This window comes from Vipera ursinii (genome assembly GCF_947247035.1).
Source record: "Vipera ursinii genome assembly, chromosome: 1".
Lineage (NCBI taxonomy): Eukaryota > Metazoa > Chordata > Lepidosauria > Squamata > Viperidae > Vipera > Vipera ursinii.
In genome coordinates this window covers 62,209,013-62,233,853 of record NC_139512.1, presented here as the reverse complement: position 1 = coordinate 62,233,853, position 24,841 = coordinate 62,209,013, and the positions used below count along the sequence as shown (strand labels likewise).

The following is a 24,841-nucleotide window of genomic DNA, read 5'->3' as shown; positions in this document are numbered from 1 at the left end:
TACTTATGACTGCAGGCACTTTTCAACTCCATCCACTCACTTATTTCCCTCCCTTCTATGGCTTTTTAGGTCCTGCACTCTTCAAACCCTGATGTCCTAGCTGACTTTTGCCATCGTCTTGTTCCCTCTAGTAATGAGACATGTTCAGTCTGCCCCTTTGCGAGGCAACTGGTTGCATGAAACGTTCTTCTCCAAGTCCCCAAGGCTGTGGTTTCCTCACAAGACCTGAGGAAGATGGCCTCAGGTGACCAGCAGCTACTTTGTGAAGAGCCAGGGTAGGCACATCTTGTTTTCAGTGGGAGCAGCAGGAGGAAGATGATGATGAAGTTTGGAGTGGCAGAGAGCAGAGAGGCGGGGGCCTCAAAATGCAGCAAAGTGAGGATGACTGCATCTGAGACTACCAGTAGCTACGGATTTACACCATGCTGTTGAGTTGGGCCGGGATGGTCTTATGAATTGTCTTCATGATTTATTTATAAATTAAATTTACAGGCTACCCAACTCATAGCAGTTCTTTAAAAGTTTACAGGATAGATTGCAGAGCATGAGGTGTGTGTTCAGGATTCCACTGAAGTTCATACAGATCATTTTTTGAACTTTTTCTAATGCTCAGTACTAGGATATGTACAGAGATGGATGTTCTTGACTGTAAACATAATTCCGGTGTAGATTTGATATATGGAAGATTCTTAATTAGATCAGCTAGCTATGCCTGTCCATACTTGGAGGTGGATTATTACCTTTTATAGACAGGTAGGAAGCAACAGGTGAAACTAGGGAAAAGTACATTTAATACCCAGGCAATTAGCAAGGTGCCCCTCGGGGCTGTAGGCTCTCTCCATTGCTCTTCTCTCCATATACCAGTGACTGCACTTCTGCTAAAGTAGTGAAGTTTGCAGATGATACAACAGTCATTGGTCTCATTTGAGATGGTGATGTGTCTGCATATAGGCAGGAGGTTGAACAACTAGCCCTGTGGTACAGCTGGAACAATCTGGAATTGAACATGCTTAAAACTGTAGAGATGAGATAGATTTTAGGAGGAGACCTTCTATTCTACCATCTCTTACTACATTCAGCAGTAGAATCCTTCAAGGTTTTGGGTTCTATAATCACTCAGGATGTTAACATTAGAACCATCATTTAATCATTTTATTGGAGGACTAGAAGACCTCCAAGGTCCCTTCCAGCTCTATTCTGATTGTATTGTAAAAGGCACAACAAAGAAAGTTCTTCCTGCATCAAATGAAGCAATTCAGATTGCCCCAGGAACTGTTGATAACAGTTTTACCGAGGAATTAATGAGTCTGTCATCTGTACTTCTATAACTGTCTATAACTGATTTGGTACAGCAACCAACAGGACAGGTACAGAATCCAACAGATAGTTAGGATTGCAAAAAGAACAATTGCCATCAACCTGTCTTCCATAGAAGATCTGTATATTGCACAGGTCAGAAGGAGGGCTGAGAAAATATCTACAAAGACCTCACATCCTGAACATAAATTGTTTCAACTCTTTCCCTCAGAATGCTGCTGTAGGGCATTGCATGCCAAAACAACTAGACACAGGGACAACTTCTTCCCTCACACCATTACTCTGCTGAACACCTTATTCTGCCAGTACTAATGTCTATGTACATTTACTCATGTTGCATGGCTGTAGCATTATTATTATCCTTCTTATTTTCTTTACTACCTCCTCTTATTGGTATTATTATGATTAGTATTACTCTGTTGCTTTGCATTTACACTGAAAGCTTCTGCATTGGAGACAAATTCCTTGTGCATATAATCACACTTGGCCAAATAAACCTCTTCTCTTCTCTTCTCTTCTCTTCTCTTCTCTTCTCTTCTCTTCTCTTCTCTTCTCTTCTCTTATCTTATCTTATCTTATCTTATCTTGTTCTGCTGCATGTAAGAATTCTTACATTCTTGGGGGCAATGAAAGTATATTGAACAAAGTTGCAATTTAAAACAATTTCTAAATATGAAGTATATGATAAGTGCTGATGTCTTCACTTTCAAAAAGTTAAGATTTTCTCATTTCTATAACACTGTGTAGTTTTAGTTTGTCTGCTACATCGTTATCTGACAGAGTTACTCAGCATTATTATTTCCTCACTTTAAAAAAAAGCTATAGGTAGTCTAAAGTTTAAAGGTACCATAGTCCTGAATGGTTCTGGTGGTTATGTTTGATCATCTGAATTCCAGCTATCCAGCACCGCAGCTGTCACATCACAATCTGGGTGCTTGGCAACCAGTTTGCATCTAAATGTTTGCGGCATCCCATATCGATATCAATATCAATACATATTATTGCAAGTAACTCAAGGTGCCAAACATATGCAACACCCCTTCCTCCTCTTATTTGCCATACAACAATCCTGTGAGGTGAGTTGGACTGGGAGATAGAGCGATTAGCCCAAAGTCACCCAGCTGTCTTTCATGCTATGATGGGATTAGAACTCACAGACTCCCAGTTTCTATCCTGATGCCTTAACTATTAAAGCAAATTAGCTTCTGTGTCATGTGATCACAATTTGCAACCTTTCTTGCCAGCTTCCCATAAGTAAAGACAATGGGGAAGCCAGCAGGGAATGTGGCAGCTGGCTCGGGTAAGTCTCGCCTGCTCAGACACTCTTGTGTCACACCTAATTCCTAAGCCTTTCTGCACTCACCCTGTGTTTCCCCAGCCACTCACACACCCTTTCTGAGAGTTGCTGCCCTCACACCACACCTTCTACTCATGTACCTCACCCAGCCTCTCCCACTTGGCAGCAGCCACTTACCCGCCTGTCAGCCCGCTTGCAAATTACTTGTGACTTGTAACTTCTTTCCAGCTTCCCCACTAACTGTGTGTTGGAAGATAGCAGACAGTTACGAGTAGATGCTTGCTTAACAACATAATTCCTACTTAGTGACAACAATGGGGACCTCAGGGATTGCCGTTACTAAGTTATGCAGCAATGTGACATCACACTTTATGCCATATCCCTTACAATTAAGATTCTTATCCCAATTGCCCTTGTAACTTGAGGATAAAAATTTGTAGCATAGTTCTCTATATAGTTTTTCAGGAGCAAGCTTATCCCCAAGAAAATACACCATAGGATTTCAGTTATTGATTAATAGAAAGTATGTTGATTAGAAATGAAGGGCAAGTCACCTATTTCACTATGGTACATAAACAGACTAAATACTTGCTTCCCCAGTCCTAATGTTCTCCAGAGGATCTCACTATATTTTGTAGATTTAATGTTCTTTTCTTCCATCTTACAAGAAGATCTGTTATTATAGTGTGTATATCTTCCTATAATTATTTCTTAATTAAAATGTAATGGGGTCAGAATGAAGAACAAAGCCTCTATAGTACTGCTTTTCCATACATAAGCATTTACTATTTTTAAATTATGTAATTCTGTATGCTCGTGTCTGACTGTGTGATAGTACTTTTCTATAGCAATATTTTAAGTAAGAGTCAGACAGTGAAATACCTGTCATTGCCACTAACAATCTTTGATCCTTCTTGACAATATTGGCAATCATAAAATAAGCACTTACAAATAATCTTTAAAGGACAATCCTAAAAAATCCAGAACTTATTTTTGTTTTTGTTTCCTTCAATATAAGAATCTATGGCTATCAGATATATTAGTCATATTTACTGTATTACACTGTTTTATTTTCTGGTAACAGACCTGGGAATTTATATGTTCACTCAGTTATTTTTAACGGTTTATGTCTCTTGCTGAACAAATAAACAGTAGATTTTGTGCATTGTGTATTTGTGAAATTCAGGTTTCTCTTTTAGAATTTTAAAGATGTTTTTCTTAATTATAATATGACAAAATATATGTGTGTAAACATATACATATCTTTAAATTTTTCAATAATAATTGTAATTAAAATGGCTAAACTTTAAAATCGCTGCTATGATTTAAAATAGTTTCTAAAAATGCTACTTCATTCTAATGTTAAAGTATAGTGGGAAAACGGTAAGTTAATTGCTTACCTAGGAACATAGCAAGCTACAGAATGCTAGATCAGAATACTTATTTAATCTTATTCAGTCTACTTTAATTTGAGTTTCTTCAAAATCTCAGCCCGAGATCTTGCACATCATTTGTTCCTTTTCCCTTTAACCCAGAACCTTTTTCATACAAACAAGGGCTGTCAGTCCTAATCTCCAAAAATGCAGGTACCCATTATATGGCAGCAAAGACATATTGTACGAAATTATTTACCGCCTTCTAATGGTGGGTAGGATTTTTGCAACCTTGATCTAATAGCCTAATGCAAGGTACATTCTCTAAAACTGAGATTCTGTTCCTTCATTACTTTAAAATATTGTCATGAAAGAGTGCACTTTTAGGGTATGTGCAAACCCTTTAGATAAACTAGAATATTTAGTCCTCTCCACTTAAAACATAAGGAAATTCTTTTCTATAAAATGGTCATGTCACATTTTTCTTCTGTCACTTGCAAATGTTGTCAACTGAACTATTAATTAGCTAACAAGAAAACACAAAATGTAACACATGTTATGAATGAACTAAAGAGTAAGTTTGGTGAAGTCATCAGGCTCTAGTCCTGTCTTAGATACAGAGTCAACTAGGCAACCTTGGGACGGTTATGTTCTCTCAGCCCTAGAAAGAAAGTAATGGCAAACACATCTGAACAACCTTGCCTAGAAAATTGCATGGACTTCACCAAGCAGCCTCTGAGAATCAGGCACGATTGAACAGAAGGAACAAAAAAAACCACCCTTATATGGATCTCTTAAATTTGTAAAAGTTTACTTTTTTTTCCTTTTTGCAGATTACCTCCACAAGGAAAGCAGAGGTTAAGAAAGTTACAACCTTAACCCATAAATAATCAGATATAGGCCTATATTTTATTAGCATATTCTTTCATGAAAGGGGGTTTTACAACAAAATACTTACATTCTACAAATAAAATCACATGATAAATAGGTTAACTTATTTTAATTCAACATTGTATATGATAGCTTGATCCTAATTTCTTGGTACAGTAATGTTATTGGCCGAGAAAAAAGGTAGAATAAAACAGTGATCTTTCTTGGGCATTTTTGCAATAAAAAAATCATTTCCTGAACCATAACGAAGAAAAGTGTGCAGGTAGAATGCACAACTTAAAACTGAAGAAGGGGGGGGGGGGGAAGCAATCCCAAATAGTGAGTAAACCAGCTCTATACCCTAAGGGGTGTAATATGACATAACAGCACCAGTATTGACTTTTCATTTGCAGCTTCTTGACAGCTAAAGCTTTTGAGAGGAAGGGATTTCAAAGACAATAAGCAAACTTGAGCAAGAAAAATAAAGTTTGCATTCCTTTTTATTTAGATCTGACACATAAAATGCAAGACAGATAATAATCATTGCTGTTTAAATCTATAAGCAAGGTGACACAGCCCCAGGTAGCTTTGAGGCTCTCTGATTTTGAAATCGATAAGAATTTCAGTAGGAAACAAATTCTGATGTGTATGTTTGCTTTCTTTCTAAATACCAGTGCAGTGTAATATTTTTGTGTACTCTTTTCCCTTCTTTTCTTTACTGTGTAGCTTGCTAAATTTCAAAGTATTTTAATTTCCATTATACTGAAGTAGTTGAGGTATAAATTATATAGAAGAAAATCCTTCATGGGGGATTTTCTTCTATATAATTTCCTATTCTTGTTCAATGGTATTATTTACAAATATCATTATTGTGTATGATAATCATGCAACAAAGGAAGGCATATATTTAAACCAAGAAATAATTATAAGAAAAATTGGCATCTTGTTAATTAAATCAATTTAATATTTATAGAAAACAGCCCCCTAAAATGTCCTACAATCTTCACAGATTTTACACTCTATGTATTATGTTGACCAGGTTGAGCGTGTTTGAGTTGAATATTGCTTTCTTCGTAATAAGAGGCAGTTGTGATAAAATTACCTAATGAAATACACTTTTTTCTATAAGTTATCTAGTCAGTTAATATGTTAATAAAGGCAATTGAATAAAAAGTAATGAGTGGGTCAGACTTAAAAAGAATCATACACCGCTCACTCCTGCTTAAAGAAAAAGAAAAGCTTCTGACAGAGCTTCTCCTTCTTTCACCCCATCATTTTAAGAATTGCTTTGCCAATTCTTCCCAGCAAATAGTAATTTTAGGGGGACCAACATAGAGCTCAGGTTGTGAGCACTCTATGGTAATAATAGAGTAGCTGCCCTCCCTGGAGTCAATAAGTCCAACAATAGAGCCATTTTTCCCCTCCTGTGAGTGAATCATTGCTGTTAGTCGGAATGACAGTATTGCTTATAAAACCCAAATCCTTCACCCATGCTGACCTTTTCTAGAGAATTTGGGGGCCAAGTAATGTTTAAAACTGTTATAAGTAAACACCAGTTTTGTCTGAATGAAGAACAGAAAATTGTTGAAATACAGAGGGGTGTGTGTGTGAAATTTATAACACATTGTAGATTATTTTTTAAAATCCTATCAAGTTTTTCCATGTATGTGGACGTGTGTTTGTGCATTAATTCTCTTTCTCCATCCTATTCCACTACATGTTTAAGGTAAATTATTTAAAACAACCTCCCACAACTTAATGTTCCAAGCAGAGTCAAACTTCAAGTTTCAAAATCCTCAGCCAGTATTATTGATAGCTCTACTGCTCGGGAATTAGTGGAGTTGAAGTTTGACACAACAGGGAGCATCAGGTTAGGAAAAGCTAATCCAAAACCTTTCCAAACAATTTATCACCACACATTTCTTATCAGATGTTAACACTACATTTTCTTCTACAGATCCAAATGCATTGCAGACATTTCATCATTGTTGTGCATGGAGATGTCTCTATCAGTTTTTAACAATGTTATTCATTCATTGATGAGCTGAAATGTGTTCAGGCTTTCTCGCCTACGATACTATATGAAAATTCCTCTATCAGAGGGCTGATCAAACAAATGGCATTAAACAAGCAAAACATTAGGCTTCGTAGATTTGTGCCACAAATTACCATGTTGCATTTATACTGGCATTCCGAAAAAGATTAGTCTGTCCTTAAAAAAGATATTTCCAGGTATAGATGATGATTTGGGGAATTGAGCAGTGGCACTGCTATACTGCTACTTGAAGAAAAGTAACTGCCCTGATAATAAATTTAAGTAAATAAATACCAACAGCAACAACTAGGCAAAGAAAATGACAGAATAGATTTGAAAAAGGAAAGAGAACAAGACCACGCATGTATTAAAAATGGAAGCTTCTATTTACAGATACTATTTGTATATATAGAGGACACCTTGCTATAGTTCTTGGTTTTTTAAATATGTTGTACAGTAAAGAAGCATTTAGTCTTTAAAAACTATAGGTAAAGAAGGGACGCAGTGGCTCAGTGGGTTAGGCCGCTGAGCTTGTCGATCAGAAGGTCGGCAGTTTGGCGGGTCAAATCCCAAGTGCCGCATAGCAAAGTGAGCACCTGTTACTCGTCCCAGCTTCTGCCAACCTAGCAGTTCGAAAGCACGTAAAAAGGCAAGTAGAAAATTAGGGACCACAATGATGGGAAGGTAACAGCGTTCAGTGTGCCTTTGGCATCTAGTCATGCAGGCCACATGACCATGGAGACATCCTCGGACAGACGCTGGCTCTTTGGCTTTGAAACGGAGATGAGCACCGGCCCCTAGAGTCGGAAACGACTAGCACGCATGTGCGGGGGAACCTTTACCTTAAAGTTTTACAAATAAAATAATTCAGGGCCTTCAGCAGATGTGTGGATCGATTTATACAATTTATAAAAAATGAGGTATCCAAGAAACACCAGCCTAAAATACTAGCAGATTTGTTTATTTTGTTTGTTTTATACTACTTCCTTTGCTGAAGCATATATTCACCTTCATTATTCAAACTGTAGTTGTAGTGGATATGCACATGGGATATGATGGAAAATTCAGGAATTGAACTGCCATGTTGAGAAATATCAAGGACTTGCAACTAAGTTGGTGTTTATGTTACGAAAAAGTCACTTTGTAAAAAATGATCCATATAACAATTGTAATAACAATATAGACATGTTTAATTTAGTAGTAAAGATAATTTTTGGAGTCACTGCAGTAAAGTTATTATTTTTTAAAAAATCTGTGAACCTCTCCATACCTTTTTGCTTTTATACTGCTGATAATTAAGAATATTGTTCTTTAATTTATGTGTTTATATAAATTCTATAAAGATTTTTAAATGACAATAATTTACTATTACATGAAGTAATGCAGGACCATTTTGTTAAAGATAACCCAAAATTTAAATACTCAACAAATTTACATGGGCTTTAAAAAGTACCTACCAGTTCAGAGGTTTGGGAATCAAAGTTGTAGTTGGTATGTGGAACGTCTGCTGCTAATATTATGTAGTTGGTACTAGCAAGCATTTCCGATAAATGGTGCACTTATGAAAATTTTATCCTGGAGGAACCCCTTGAAAATATGTTAAGGTCTCAGAGAATCCTTGCATAAAAATTATTACATCTACAGCTCCCACTGCTCAGTACACAAAGTTTTTTTTAAATGCTTTTTTTTTAAAAAAATTACAATCTCTTGCAGAATTTGTAGCAATAATGATAGAACAAGGACTCCATAGAGCCCCAGTTCATAAAGATTGATCCACTGGTTATTTGTTACATTTGTATGAGACTGTCTATCTTTAAAATTCAGCTAAAGCTAGAGATTTCAATATAAGGAAACCTGCTTCTCCTTGTTGTATATAGATAATTTGATACTTAATGATAAGTAGTAGCCAGAATTGTTGCCTTATTCACATTTTATAGCTGTTTGTAATCCTCCTGCAATCAAATGTGTTACAGTTTTCTCATTTGAAAAGTGACTTTGGGATATGGACTTTTTCTTTTAAAAAATTGACTCTTCTTCATTGTACATATAAAAAGTGTCAGAAACCTGTGCTCTGGGTCATATCTAACCATTCCCTGTTCACACCACCAAAAGCAAGGAACTAAATTTGAGAGTATTTTTTTTTAAAAAGGAGGAGGGTTTGGGGGAAATGGATCTCTTCCCAGCCATCTCATGCTCCCTTTCCCATCTTTAATGATTTGCAAAACGGACAGCTTCAGGACATTTTGGGGATTTGTGGATCTTAAGAACAGGAGTGTGCTAATTTATCTTTACAAGTCTTTCCTGTTCCTAACCTTAACTCTCCCCAAACCACCTGATAATAGACTAAAACATGTAAACTGCATCCCTTTCAGTGATATCAACATTATGTCCGGTAGTCTTTGTAAGTTTAGGACAGTGAATTTCATCTATGATTCCCCCAGAGGTCTCCATCTATTATATAAAAGAATTCTGTAGATTATAAAAGTGTAGATCTTGGAGGGTTGTTTTTTTTCTTCCCATTTATATTTTAATTTTTATAGACTGGTTTTATTTTGTATTGAATTTTGTGATTATAGTTTGATTATTGTTTGTGGTCATACGTTGAGGTAGTCCTCAACGTATGACCACAATTGAACCCAAAATGTATGTTGCTAAGTGAGACAGTTGTTAAGTGAGTTCTGCCCCATTTTATGACCTTTTTTGCCACAGTTGTTAAATGAATCACTGCTACTGTTAAGTGAGTAACACGGTTGTTAAGTGAATCTGACTTCCCCGTTGACTTTGCTTGTCAGAAGGTCGCAAAAGGTGATGATCACGTGACCATGGGACACTGCAACTGTCATAAATATGAGTCAGTTGCCAAGCATCTAAATTTTTATCACATGACCATGGGGAGGTGCAATGGTCATAAGTGTGAAAAATGGTCATAAAACACTTTTCTGAATGCCGTTGTAACTTTGAACGGTCACCAAACAAACTTGTAGGTCAAGGACTACCTGTATTTGGAGAGAGGCGCATGGCAGTTACTAGATGTTAAGTGTTATTTATAACATTTGGATTCAGTTTGTAATGCATTGAGCAAGCAGTGCATGATTTCAGAATAGCGTCTGATGGCAAGTAAGGAAAATGCTATTTTTTAAAAGACTTGTGGGGATATATTGGTATAGTAAGAGCCAGTTTGGTGTAGGAGTTAAGGCACCAACCTAGAAAGCAGGAGGCTGTGAGATCAAGTTCTGCCTTAGCCACAGTGGCGTAGCGTGGGTTGTCAGCACCCGGGGCAAGGCAAGTAATTTGCGCCCCCTAACCCGTGGATTTTAGCACTCAATTTTAGCACGTGCTGGGCGGCCGCTGCACTGTCCCTCCCCCAGATAGTCCCTCGCTCTCTCTCCGCACCGCACCGCACGCCTGGCACCCCCCCTTCCACAGTGGGCGGCGACCCGGTGGCTCAGATCGGATTCGCACAGCCAGCACTGCAGTGAGTGAGCCAGGCAGGGGAAGAGAGCTGCGAGCGCCCCCCCAGATGTTGCGCCCGGTGCGGCCGGCCCCCCCTGCACCCCCCACGCTACGCCACTGCTTAGCCATGAAAGCCAGTTGGGGGACCTTGGGTCAGTCAGTCATTTATCCCAACTCACTTCACTGGGTTGTGGTTGGGAAAATAGGAGGAGAAAGGTGTGTTGGAATTGTTCACAGCCTTGAGTTATTTGTAAAAATAAATAATAAATAAAAATAGTTAGAACTCTGAAAAATAGAGGAAATCATAGCCAGTGGTGTATGGAATTTCAGGTTTGCTTATAAGAACATAGGTGAATAAACAAGATCAAAGCACAACTCAGACACCAACTGAAGACTTTAAACATGCATATAGTTTTACTGTCCCCAAAACCCTTCCTATTCATACTATACACTCAGAAATGTTTCTCCACTTAGCAAAGGATGGCACTTTCCAAGAGCTTCTTACAAGCACCTCATATTATCTGTGTCAGTTTTTTTAAGGCTAGGACACAATTATCTCAGTTACACATTAAATATTTGTGAACACTATGAGTTGTACTAAATTATTTTTGCATTTATAACCAGAACTATGATTATATTAGTTGTTGTTGTTGTTGTTGTTAGTTGCGAAGTCGTGTCCGACCCATCGCGACCCTATGGACAATGTTCCTCCAGGCTTTCCTGTCCTCTACCATCTTCTGGAGTCCATTATATTAGTTATTGCCTTTTTAAAAGGAATTAATAGGATTCCAAAGGATGACATAGCCATATTCATAAGCTAATTCAGTACTTACTATAGCTGCACATTTTCTTTGTTCATCTCTAGTCACTCCTTTTTAAGCTTTTCATTGCTGTTAATGCAGTCTTAAGGAAAATAAATAAGAAGAGCTGACATTTCTTAATTATTAAAAATATTTCCTTGGTTTCAACAATATATAGTGATTTTTTTTCTCAATGGCATTGTAAGACATGAGAGAATCCAATAAGGATATTAAGCCCAATCTGTAGGAGAACAGAGAGATGCCAAAAAAAAAGGTGCCGTTGTTTAAAATATTCCTAAGAAATTGGCTCATCAGAATTCTTTTTTAAAAATTTTTACGAAATCCTGTTTATATAATCCTTAACAGTATAGTGTTGTTCCTTGATTGTGGCTGTCAGTATGGCAAACATGTGGCTGAAAAATTGACACCATTGATGCGTAAGGTGTTTGCGCTAGTTTAGGTTCTTTTGCTATATTGGCCGTTGTATTATTTATGTTGACTATGAATTTTAAAATCTCAGGTCTGTTCATAAAGTCCATAGAGTTGACAGACAGTTTGTGAGGATGGGTGTGTTTTATGTGTCTTAATCCTTTTGCTTTGGGATTTGAAGGTTTTAATAGCTGTGAGAAAATATACAAGGATGGTGAAAATAGGACAGTGGATTAAAAAAAAATCCTGTTAGGAAAATGGAGCATAGTTTCTGAATTCAAGAGCCAGTAGTGTTACGTGGAGGTTGGTTGCTACAATAAGGCTTCTTTCATACAGGTGTGTTTATGCCCCAGGCTTGCTGGCCACAGTCCATTACATTTACAGAAGCTGAATTAAACAATAACTATCACATTGCAAAAGGAAAGGGGTGGGTGGGAAAGGTGAGCGTCAAAGGAGATGCCTAAGAGCTTTGTTAGGGCCAAGAAAAACCCTGTTGCAGTTGTCAGAGCTTGTTGATGTTGCGGAGAAGGGCACATTTTTTTTCTACTGGATTTTGTGGTTCTGCCTTAGGAAAGAAAGTAAAATAGAACAGAAGAACAAAGTCCTCCTCTATAAATCAGCAGCTGCTCCTTGCCAGATCAAAGGAGTGACATTTTTGCTCCTGGACTACTTGTCCACTTTAGGTGCTTGACAGACAGCTAACAGCTGGTCTGCTATACAACATAGGAGAATCAGGCTACATCTTCTTCAGAATAGATGACAGACTAATCAGAGATACCCATAGTATAGGCCATGGACACTTTGATTGGTCCAAATATTATTTAGCAGGTTATTTCAAAACATCCTTCTGTATTTGAGAAAGCTAGCTTTAAACCTAGTTACGATCAAAGTAATGCACAACCTCATCAAATAATGTCATAATAATTAGAAAGCAAACTGACAGCTGTGCAAATGAATTGTCATTTCTATTTGTTCATATAAAACAGAATCCTAATGTGATTGGGTGGAAAGTAAGCTTAGCTGACGGTAGCTAATAGAGTTTATTTCAGTATATATTTTGGATGAACTATTGAAGTCTAATCAAATTCAGTGAGGCTGATTTTCAAAAACCGTGCTTAGAAAGAGAGAAGCTTTATCTCTGCCGGTGACCAGCAAAATGTCATTTAGGTGTAGCCTAAGTGCTTCAAAAATTCAGAAATTAACAAACAAAAATAACAGTCTACATTATGCATATAGCAGTTACTTAACCACAAGATTTTTAGAAGTTGTATTTAGTGGCTGTATAAACTATATACATACAGACCTAGAATTTTAATATTGGCAATAACATTTTCAAAGTAATTTGATTTCTGCAATAAAACAGGTTTGGGATGAAGCAATATACTACACATGTCTATTGGCTTAGCATATTATGTTTAAGATAGGAACAAGTAATGAAGTCTGTTTATTTCCTATGTTCCTCTCGTATATCTATAAAACCTCTCATACATTATATCAAATAACTGCATATGAATAATCTTCTGGCATTAAAGAAACGCAAGAGGCATTACTCTGAAACTCATAACCTACTGAAATGTTTTGTCCAATGGCAACAGATGTAATTACATTCACAGAATAGTGTTTATTAGCATTCAGAATTACAGGGAAAATTTAAATTTAATAATGTATGGGTTAAAAACTTTGAAAGCTTATAATACAAATCAGTGTGTTATTATTTTTCTGTAGCAGCAGTTCTTTATTACAATTTATATTAGGATACTTAATTATTTATTTATTACTTACTTATTTCTGCTTATCTACTCAATGTTAGAATTCACAGTAAATTTATAATTATGTCCACTATATTTTAAAATGGATAAAATTCAGTTTATAGTTATTTAAGTTTGCAGTCCTAAGCTTATTTTTCTGGGAGTAAAAGTAAACTGCTTTATTACATTTTAAGACAAATAAAATAAGCCATAATAGCAGACAGGACAGGACAGGACAGGACAGACCAGACCAGACCAGACCAGACAGACATTAGAATTAATTTTGTTTCACAGAATATTGATTTGAACAACAAATATATTGTACTCATAAAAGATCTGGAAAGTCAGGCTGCTATACCAATTTCTTGGAATTAAATACTATTGAATGGTGGGTTTAGTTCTAATATGTCCTGGATTGCACACCAGGAGTAGCTTTGTCTGTCTCCAGTGATTACTGCGATCAGAATACTATGGTTTGGCTCCATCTCATGGCTTCCTAGTATATATATTGGTAAAGGTCACTAGCAACTTTTTGATCTGATGTTATATGAAGTACTAATACAAGCTATGGTGGGAAAGGCATATGAAATTTAATATAAATACAGTTTGTTATTGCTTATTTAAATTTAAATGTGCACGTTTAAATACTTAACCTTAAAGTGCATTTTATACCTGCACGAATGTTCATTACTGGGTATGCCTTTCAAGTATCTACTGTACTATACATTAGTAGGAATGCAGTCAAATATGACAAACATGCAAATGTTCAAATATTAATGATGCAATCTGAAGTTCAGCCAAAAAACACTGGCTTTCCAATTTTATTTTATTTGCATTTAACCAAAATCAGTTTTTACATTCACTGATCTGACTTTGTTATATGAAAATAATTACAGTTTGTTTTCTTGAGATGTATGAACAAGATTTCAGTACAAATTTTAATTGCTGCTAGTTTTTTTAAACCACTAAAAGCAAAACAGTATCTTACTATGTGTGAGAAAGAGATTGCCACAAAACTATAATAAATATAATTTTGTGATAATTTCTCTTTCTCTCTTTCTGTCACACACACACACACAGAGAGAGAGAGAGCAATCCAAAACAAAAAATATATAATTTTTAGAATAACCACATTCTCAAGCAGAAACAAAATAATTGCAAAACCATAACTAAATCAATAAATAAAAATACTAGAAAAATATTTGCAATGCTTTAGCAAGACTGGATGCTAGATTCAATAGAATATTCAATTCTGCATTATAAGTGACTATAGCAAACACTGTGAGAGGCACCTAATAGTACCAAAGATGAACATACTCATATTATGGCATAGTAATGGCATTTTTAAAGTTCTTTTTTTGTTGCAGGTAGATATGAATCCAAGATGATCCTAATAAGTACAATCAGTTCCATATTGATAGAAATAAAACTCAACTCAACTCCTATGCAATAATAGTGAAGTGTAAGAGACCAAGATTTGGAAAAAAAATCTTGTTAAAAGAGAAAAATGTATTTTTGAACAGTCAAACCATCTTCAGACCAATTAGAGAAGAGTGCTTTTTTTGTTAGCTGAGTAGCTACTGTCTCAAAAAATGCATCCGCTATAAAAATTAAAGCTTACTGGCAACGTGGAAGGCCAGTGGCGATGCTTTCAACAACAATTTCTATAGTGTACTCATGAGTAATTGACTACCATGAAGAAGAGGATGTACATAAAATAGCACTCTTCGTGACAATGGCCAGAGGAGATGCCCTTGGTGTGCAGAATACATGTATTCCTGATGAAGAAAGAAATAACTGAATCTGTATTGCAAAAATAAAATAAGGTCTATCATGTGTTGCAAAAAAGAAAGTATGAAAGATTTATCATCAGATCAGGCCTACAAAACAAAAATGGGACAGTTAAATTTGTAATAGGTCTGAAACTAGAAAATAAGTCTTATGACTGATATAGTGAGTCTTTCATGAATTATGAAGTTGTTTTCAGAATAAAAAATAAGAGAGTGCAAGACTGTTTACTTAATCAGGTGAATTTGTCCTTAAAGCACTATTGAGACCATTCATTCACAATACTGGTGCTTTATCTTGAACATACCTCACAGGTCCATAGTGCATATCAGAAAGGTCTATGATCCTGAAATTCATACAGCCATCCATTGAGCCATTGCATGTGTCAACAAATTGGAGGCCATTAAAGCAGATGAATTTCTTGAGAAGGCTCATTAAATAATCATATACATAGGAACACAATCTTCATGCTTTCAGTTCCCCTTGTCTGAAATTTCAGAAAGTAAAAAATCTGCTTTTCCGAGATCAATGCATCATCATACTTTATGAATTATATCTTATAATTTTAGCTCACTTACATGAAGGCCACATAGGGCTTGAAAAATCAAAGAGACATGCCAGAGACATCCTGAACTGTTTTACTATGACCAACACCAACTGTCTTAACTCCAACACCGAATAGATTGCTCAATTTATGGGTTGTCAAACATTTTTCTGCTTCCCAGTGGAAGCCTTTAGAGATAAGAAGTTTCCTTTGATTGCACGGGAAAAGGCAGGCAGTGCTTGGCGTTACATGGTAGACTTTGTTGTGATAATTGACCACTTTTAGAATTATCCGGAAGTAGTTCAAATATAGGACTTATTAACCCAAATAACTATTTGCTAAATACAACATATCACAAGTTCTGATAATCGATCATAGTCTATAACCTGAAGATGTTGACTTGGAATAGTAGAATCTAATAATCATCGCTCCTGAAAAAGGCTACAGAGTCTGAAGTAGATCATTATTTTCTTCTTATGAACTACACTGTAGATTCTTTGTAATGTGGGAAGTCCCTAGCTGAGAACTCAAAGATGCACACACAAACAAGGATCTTACCAGCCTTGTCTCTTTATCCATTCTCATTAGATGAAAGTGTCAGACTGAATATTCAAAAGAATTAAGGATTCAAAGTGATGCCAGAAAGTTCACAATTTGAAATAGGACCAGTACGGATTTTTCAGTATAAATGAAGAGATTTTATTCTACCTCTGAAAACATAGACATGCAACAGTCTAGAATTATTAGCAGAAAGCTAAAAATAATCAGTATCAACTGAAGACGGACAAAAGATATAGGTGCCACTATATTTCCACAGAGCAGACATATAATCTAAAAGCAAAATAGACTATGGAATGATCTGCCTGTGGAACTCCGGACCGCCCCCGACCTTCGTTCGTTTTGCCGGGACTTGAAAACCTGGTTTTTTTATCTATCTGGCCTGGACTGAGGGGTTTTAAGTTTTTAAACTTTGTTTTAATTTGTTGGGCTATTAATTAATTTAATTCATTTTAATTCTATTTCTATTTCAACTTTTATATTGTCTTTTAAACTTTGCCCTGTAAACCGCCCTGAGTCCTTTGGGAATAGGGCGGTATATAAAAATAAATAAATAAATAAATAAATAAATAAATAAATAAATAAATAAATAAATAAATAAACAAACAAACTGTGTTGAATTTTGGAAGTAATATTGTTATAGAAAGAAAGAGGCTTGTCAGGAGGTTCCTTTTTCTGTCAGATCAGAGTTCAACCTAAGTTGTTCTTAATAAATGCAACATTGTCTCTTTGTAAATAGAAAATATACTTTGATTCATGAGAACCTCTAATTTCAGAACATTAGTTTCGGGAAAATAAAGCCTTATTCTGTTTTACCTTCAGTTCTTTATTCAATATCCTTTTGGTCTCTAGTGCATTTAAATGACAAGCAACTTTTAAACATAGTAGAAATATGTTTCAGAATTGGTTGCCCAAGACGTCAAAGACAATTTAAAATATATTTTGTTTTCAATATATACTGCTCAAAATGATGTTGCCCAAAACATCAAAGGTAGTTTAAACCTGGTAACATGGATAGTTAATTATGTTTAGTGGAAAGGATGAAATAACAACTAATGCTAATAGATTTTAAATGAGTACTTTATAATCAAGATTTGAGATATTTTAGGCCAGGGGTCTTCAAACTTGGCCCTTTTATGACTTGTGGACTTCAACTCCCAGAATTCCTCAGGCAGCATGCCTGTTTTAGGCAATAAACAGAATGTTTGCTGGTTGTTAAGGAAACCCAGCTTCCCTTTATTCATTTTGCCAGTCAGAAGCCAACTGGAAGGTTGCAAATGGTAATCACATGGTCCTGAGCACTGCAAGCAAGCATCCAAGTTTTTTATCAGGTGATCATGCAAACGCTGTGAGGATTGTAAGTGTGAGCACCTGTTGTACATCACTTCTTTTCAGTGCCATTCTAACTTCAATTGCTTGTTTAAATAAATGGTTGTAAGCCAAGGGCCCTCTGTACCTCTTGCCTTCTGAAACAAAAGAAAATCGTTGTTGTCCTTCTATGTTACATACTTTATATTGTGGAAGACTGCTCCGAATTATCTCATTTCAAGAATAAGTATACTATATTCTTCAATCTCTCTGTAGTTTGTAGTAGTCTAGTCACCCTCAATGCTTTTTTCAGAATCTTTTTTTTTTTAATTTCTGTGAATCATTCTTAAAGGATTACACCCTCTGAAGGGGGAGTATGACTAAAGCTGAATAAAGCAGAATGATTATTCCTCATGATTTAGAAATTACCCTTTGGTTGATGGAGCCTAGTTCTTTAATTTGGTTTTAAAAGAAACATATAATGGACTGGATTCACATTCAGTTTGCAGTCCACTATTATTTCAGGATTTTTTCACAAGTACCATTGCCAATCAGTTATCTACTATCATATACAGGCTCTTTTTGACTTTTGTTTCCTAAGCAAAAAATAATTGCACTTGGATCTATTAAATTTCATTCTGTTACGTTGGGCTCATTTCTATGCTCTACTAAGATCAATTTAATTATATATTTTTATTTCTGAGTATTAGTTATACCATCCAATTTTCATTATTTGGAAATTTGATAATACTTTTTTTCTTTATCCAAATGATAAATTATGATTTTGAAGACTGAGGGGTCAAGGACCAAGCTTAGTATCACCCCACTTGATATCTCTGTCCAGTTTTATGAGGAACCATTAATGACTTGTAATATAGTGAATATTAACTCTCTTTAATCAGATATTGACTAATGTTCCCCTTCTTTCTCATTAAAACTTACAGTTTTATATGAACTGTTTGAAATCTCTGGAACTGCAGTAAGGCTTTGTTCTAGAAGAGGAAGAATCGAACTAACAATTTAGTATTCTAGATGCTCTTTACTTTGCTCTTAATTGGCTCCAGAAATTTCAAAAAATGTGGATACAAGATAACAGTAATTCAGGCATGTCAAACTCGTGACATCACATGACGTCGTGCGACATATCGTGATTTTTTCCCCATTGCCAGCAATGGGGAGGGTGCAGTTTCATTGTAATGCATCTGGCCCACGGGCCGGCAGTTTGACATGCCTGCAGTAATTGAAGGAAATAGATTTATATTAATATTCTCAAACATTATCTTAAATTTAACTTCAGGTTTTTTTCACCACTGCAGAGAGTCAGGAATCCCAGCGTTGCTGATTGTTTGGGCCATGTTAAACTAAAAATGATATTCTTCAGATCATCTAGTCATCTGTGTAGTATCGTGCTGAATTCTATCTTTAGTAGAATTTTTTTTAAAATTAACACTTGTGCAAAAATTGCAATAATTTCATGGAGAAGTTGTGATGGTAAATGAAAATGCCCATGATTTCAAACAGCACGGAGACCATGCAGTATATTCCATATGGATTATAGATGTTAAATCACTGCTTATTATCACATTGTGAGTTACATTCAGAATTGTTAATTCATTTATATGAATATCTGCTTTAAATGTGAAGAAACCCATTTAACAAATTGCAGGTTCTATATGTCAAAACAAGTAGTTTTAGTATTTTCTTCATAATCCCTTCTGAAATTAAAATGAAGAAAGAAAGGATTTGTAAGGAAAGCAAAGAAGGATTATCAGATAGATTTACTTGATCAGGACTCCCGCATATATGTGCATGGTGTGTATCTATAATTGCAGAATTATCAGATCCTATAATCTAACAATTTAATTCATTTCTTTGAAAGATGGTGGTATTTCTGTCTCTAAACAAAATAATTAACACACAAACGACTGACACATTTTTTTTAATCATGCTATCGTACCTTAAAGGCTAACGTATCTTAAACATGTAAGTTAAACCTCATCTTAGTGGGTACCAGGTTTTGGCACCTTTATAAATTTCACTGATGTATCAATTTTCTTTGTCTTAACTGGCTTGTTGATCACGCAGTTGCATTCATAAAGGATAATGTTTCTTAAAGCGCTCAGAAACTTGGGATCAATTCATTGCTATCTGCATCAGGATCTGAAACACAGGGCTATCTTCTAATACTGTCATTCAAAAAGACCTTTAGCATAGTATAACCAGCTGGAAAAGTAGAAGAAAAAAGTACTATGACCCATGTTTTCTACATGCTTCTTGACACTTCACAGCTTCGTAGTCTTTGCCATTTTAGTAGCTGATACATAAAGCTCTTACTGTATGTTTAGAAAGAAATATCCCCAGTTCCGCTTGTATAACCAGCTGGAGCAGAAGAAAAAAGTACTATGACCCATGTTTTCTACATGCTTCTTGACACTTCACAGCTTCATAGGCTTCACCATTTTAGTAGCTGATACATAAAGCTCTTACTGTATGTTTAGAAAGAAAGTTCCGCTTGCTATGGAATCATCTCCCATAAAGCTGTGTACTCTCCCTTTCAGATGACTTTCACCCTGCTCCTCAGTCGGGGGTGGGGGGGAGAGAATGGCTTGCCCAAATCTGAGAACCACTGACTAGGGCTTCTACTGTTTCCTCACAAAATATCTGTTGAATCAATTAACAGCTCACACAGAGATACATCTTATGCTAGACTTCTAAACTTCTAGACAAATCACTTGATACATTCTAAGGTATATACAGATCTTATGTGTGTTAGGTACACATGCATTAACTAGATTCAGAAGCTTTACCTTAGTTTTCATTTCACCATAACCTGTTCCATTTGCTAATATTAAAGTGAGAATAGGCATTAATTGTAAATGATCATAAAAGCCTGTTCTGCATCTCTTTGGTGAAAGGATTATGAATTGCCTGAGTGTTCTGTATTGTGTAAATGCTCTTTTTTTTGAAGGGGGGGGGGAAAGAAGCTTGGGAGGTTGCCTTTTTAAATTAATGTATACACTCTGACCAGTTTCTAAAGATATGACCTCTGTGTGACCTCCTTTAACCTTCCCCTTAATTATTTGTTTGAAGACAGAGTAGTGTTCTCCTACTGAGAATGAAGAACCATAATGCATTGCAGTTTTGTGAGTAAGAGAGAGTTGCAAGGAAGTGGAATGGGACATAAACAAGAGGATCACCAGATGTAAATAATAAAAAGTGGTTGGAAGTGAAATAAAAATTGAAAAAAACAATTTAATTTACCTTATGAATTGCCTCATGAATGAAAGTTGAAAAAGCAAAGGTCGGCAAGGCTCAAAGTAGAGGAGAATCTGTTGTGTGTTACCATTCCCAGTACAGTATGTGCTTCTTTAGCTCTGTAAACCTTGCCATCTGCATACATCATTAAAAGCTCATTGAAAAGAAAACAGTCTTATCAGGCTTTTCTGCTAATCTCTTTTGGCATTAAGTTCAGCTGATAAAAGGCATGCTGGATGCAGAAGCTCAGTTTGGTCAGTGTGGCAACTTATTGGAAAGGAGCTAAGGAAAATGCTATCAAAGTTTTTTTTTGTCTCGAAGGAATATAGAAATATGGAAGTCAGAATATTTTGTTTAACTAGAGTGGCAGAAACTATTCTCTATAAAAATGAACTATAAAAGCAGTAATTTATTCACTTGAAAATTGCTTTTGACTAATTATAAATATTTTTTTCCACACTTGAGGTGTGCCTTTTCCATATCATGTCCCAGCTGGGATATACAAACACATACATACAAGAGGTAGAGTTGTCTGGAAGTTGGATCACGACAACTGGACTTCACTGCTTATCGGAGTAGCTTCTTCAGCCTTGGATAAGCAGCAAAATGTTTTGAACCAAAAAGAAAGAAAGTCCAGCTGCCACGACTCAACTTCCAGACCACTCTACCTGATGACTGAGAATCTTCGTCGACCAAGAGGTAGAGTTGTATGCACTGCCCTGGCTCAGTTTTTCTGTTCATGTTCCTTCTAGATTGAACAACAAGGCTGAAGGGGAATTCTGCTTCCATAAACTTGAATATGGGTATAACTCTTAAATTGTGATTGGAAATCTTGAGGCATACCCAGACTTAAAGCTGCTCCTGTCCTGTGCTCCTTCCAGCTTGTCTATAAACCATCTTAAGAAAATCCTGTCCTGACTGAGACACTTTGGCAACAACATTTCCAAGGTATTCAGTCCAGACAGCAGGCTGCCACATCCTTCCATGGATAGTTCTCCTTTTTATTCCAGGAAAGCAATTGCCCTCGTTTTCCTTTCCATGTGTGGAGACAGACAGACAGACTCTTCTACATGCATGTTTGTGTATCTACATATATAATATGTAGATATACATGTATATACCTATCAAAGTTAAATAGAGTTTATACATACAAAGATAAAATACCAAAATACCCAATAACAAAAAAAATATTATTGCCCTTTTCTTTTCTATTATCTTTTAGGGCAATTGTATACCAGTGGTGCTATAATAACATAATAGGTAAAAGAAACCTTGCCCGGAAAATAAAAGTTTTTTGCTTCACAATCACACTCAAGCAGAAATATGTGGAATTTGCCTTTTATTTCTTCCCCGAGTTTATATTGTTACCTTATGCTTTTTTAAAATATAGGTTCAGCTGTGTATCATTTCAAAATCATTTTAATAATTCAAGATAGAAAATTATTACTCTTAATTCCTAAAGAGCCCCAAATAATCTAGGAGCTATTTGGGAGTGGGGTGAAGCCCTTTTACTTGAGTTAACTGGAAAATTGATGAAAACACGCACCGCTAGATTTTTTAAAAAACGGAGGACAAATAGGTATCTTGGAGAGCAATAACATTAAAAAAGCTGGATTTCAAACTAGCAACCTTCTACTTAGAAGACATATGTAATAGCCATTGTACTATTACAGCAATTTTAAAGGTAGATCTGGAAAATATTGGAGACTATAGTAAGCACTGACTAATTTGAAGAGCATCCCTGCCTCAGTGAAGTAGCTAATGAATTCCAGGTGTTAGCTTGTAAGAAATTGAAGTGCTTTATCCCAAATGGACAGGAACACTCAAGGTGATATAGCATGAAAAAGTGTACTTCAGAAGTGGAGCAGGAAAATGTGCCCTGAGGTCCCTTTGATGATGAGTATGGAATTAATAGAGGGCAGCATCCCTCTAGAAATGTTTGCTGACCCATTCTGGCAACAGGGTAGCCATACAGTTAGATAATTCCTTGCTTTATCAATGCTTCTAATCGCTGAGCTTGTCGATCAGAAGGTCGGCAGTTTGGTGGGTCGAATCCCGAGTGCCGCGTAACAGAGTGAGCGCCTGTTACTTGTCCCAGCTTCTGCCAACCTAGCAGTTCGAAAGCACGTAAAAAGGCAAGTAGAAAAATAGGGACCACTATGGTGGGAAGGTAACAGCGTTCCGGGCGCCTTTGGCGTCTAGTCATGCCGGCCACATGATCACGGAGACGTCCTCGGACAAGTGCTGGCCCTTCGGCTTTGAAACGGAGATGAGCACCGGCCCCTAGAGTCGGAAACGACTAGCACGCATGTGAAGGGGAACCTTTACCTTTACCTTGTAATTATCTAATAGTTCTGTTTTCATTCAAGCAAGGTAGAAGCCCTCTTCAAGCCTCGCTGCAGAAAGTGTGGAATTGAAGCAGACCTGGTTCACTTGGAGACCTTGAGAGTAGGGCCAATGAAGGCCCTTTAATATTTTATATTAATATATTTTGGTATATAATAAATGATCATATTTGTGTTTGTGTATATTTGTATTAATATTTAATATATGATACATATATTGCAGGAAAGTGGATTTGAAATTGTGGAAGAAATGTGGTATTTGCAGCCCAGGTGCTTAATGTTTAAGCAGATTGATCTGATAAATGAGTTTCATCTGTATTAAATACTGGCCTTGTTTAAAGCTTGTTGAACATTTCTGTAAACTTGTGTGTGGTGTGCGCTAATTCTTACTGAAGTTCCGTTAGACAATGGACATGTTTAGTATTCACAAGTGGGTTACACAGACCCTGAAGTTCATGCTTATTTGCATTTCTAATACTGGATGAAGCTTAAAATACTAATGCTAGTCCTTCCATTACACAGTGAGGTGAATGCCTCAGTCAGCTGATTTTCAGTATCTTGAAGATTAGGATTTTACTGCCAGAGGATACAGGACTATATGAAACAATCCTAAGGTCTTGGGTGCAGCTTTTTCTAAGATATCACATATTTATAACTGTTAATGTAACATAGTAGGCAGGAATTATATGGTATAATCATATTAATTATGTTCAGTGTTATGTAAGAAAAAATATTTTGGGGCTTAGATTTATCATCATCTTTTTACCTTGTCCAATGCTATGAATGCTTTATTTTTTTGGTCCTTTTGAGTCAGTGTCAACTAGTCCCCGCAATTTTCTTGTTTGCCATTGTCTTTTTCCTAGGACTGAGGGGAGAGTAACTGGCCCAAGGTTGTTTACTTTTTTGTCTTTGTACCTAAGGTGAGACTAGAACTCACAGTCTCCCAGTTTCTAGCCTGGTGTTTTAACCACTGCACCAGATTGGCTCTCAGGCTTATGGGTTAAAACTCTGTCTCAATTTTGTATTTGTAAAATGGTGACATTGGAAAATACAATGTACTAGGCATACTGCATATCTTCCAGAGTGGCATTTGTCGTGGTATATAAGATGTAGCTGCCAGATCAGGGCTGCCAAACTCTAGAAGTGCCATCTGGTGGTCATCCTGAGTTTTGAAGTCCACATCTGGTAGGCCTATCCAACAAGCAAATAAATGTACAAATGGATATTGGATAAAGAAGCTAGGAAATTAGTATTTCTTTAGTTATTTAGGTTTTATTTACTTACAGAATGTATTTTTATAAGTGTCAAAATAAACTGGCAGTACTGGGACCTGTGTTCACTGTCTTGAGGAAATCCGGGGGCAGCCCTGTTGAACATCGCTATTAAGGCGCTGTAAAAGGCAAAGACTACGCATCAGAATAAAATAAAGTAAAATAAACGTACCTTGTAAACGATGGCATGAAGTAACCTACTCAATTATTTTTTGGAAGTGAAGAATCATTGTCTCAGGGTTAACTTGAACCAAGATTAACTGATGTGGGTTGTTACGCATTAACTTAATGGGGAAATATGCAAGCATTTATGTTTGAATTATCCACCAAATTAAATCCAGACTTCCCTTCCTAAATAATGGGTTTGCCTGATGTTCGGATGACTTCAGTGCTGCTTTAGTTATGGTACCTGATTGGAGAAGAAGTTATTTCAGGACTAATATTAAACAC

At 36.2% G+C, this 24,841-nt stretch overlaps 1 protein-coding gene across 5 annotated transcripts in view; it reads left to right on the top strand.

Moving 5' to 3' along the window:
- The window catches only part of MEIS2 (Meis homeobox 2), a 241,697-nt gene that overhangs the window by 210,442 nt on the left and 6,414 nt on the right, over positions 1–24,841 (top strand). The window lies entirely within an intron of this gene.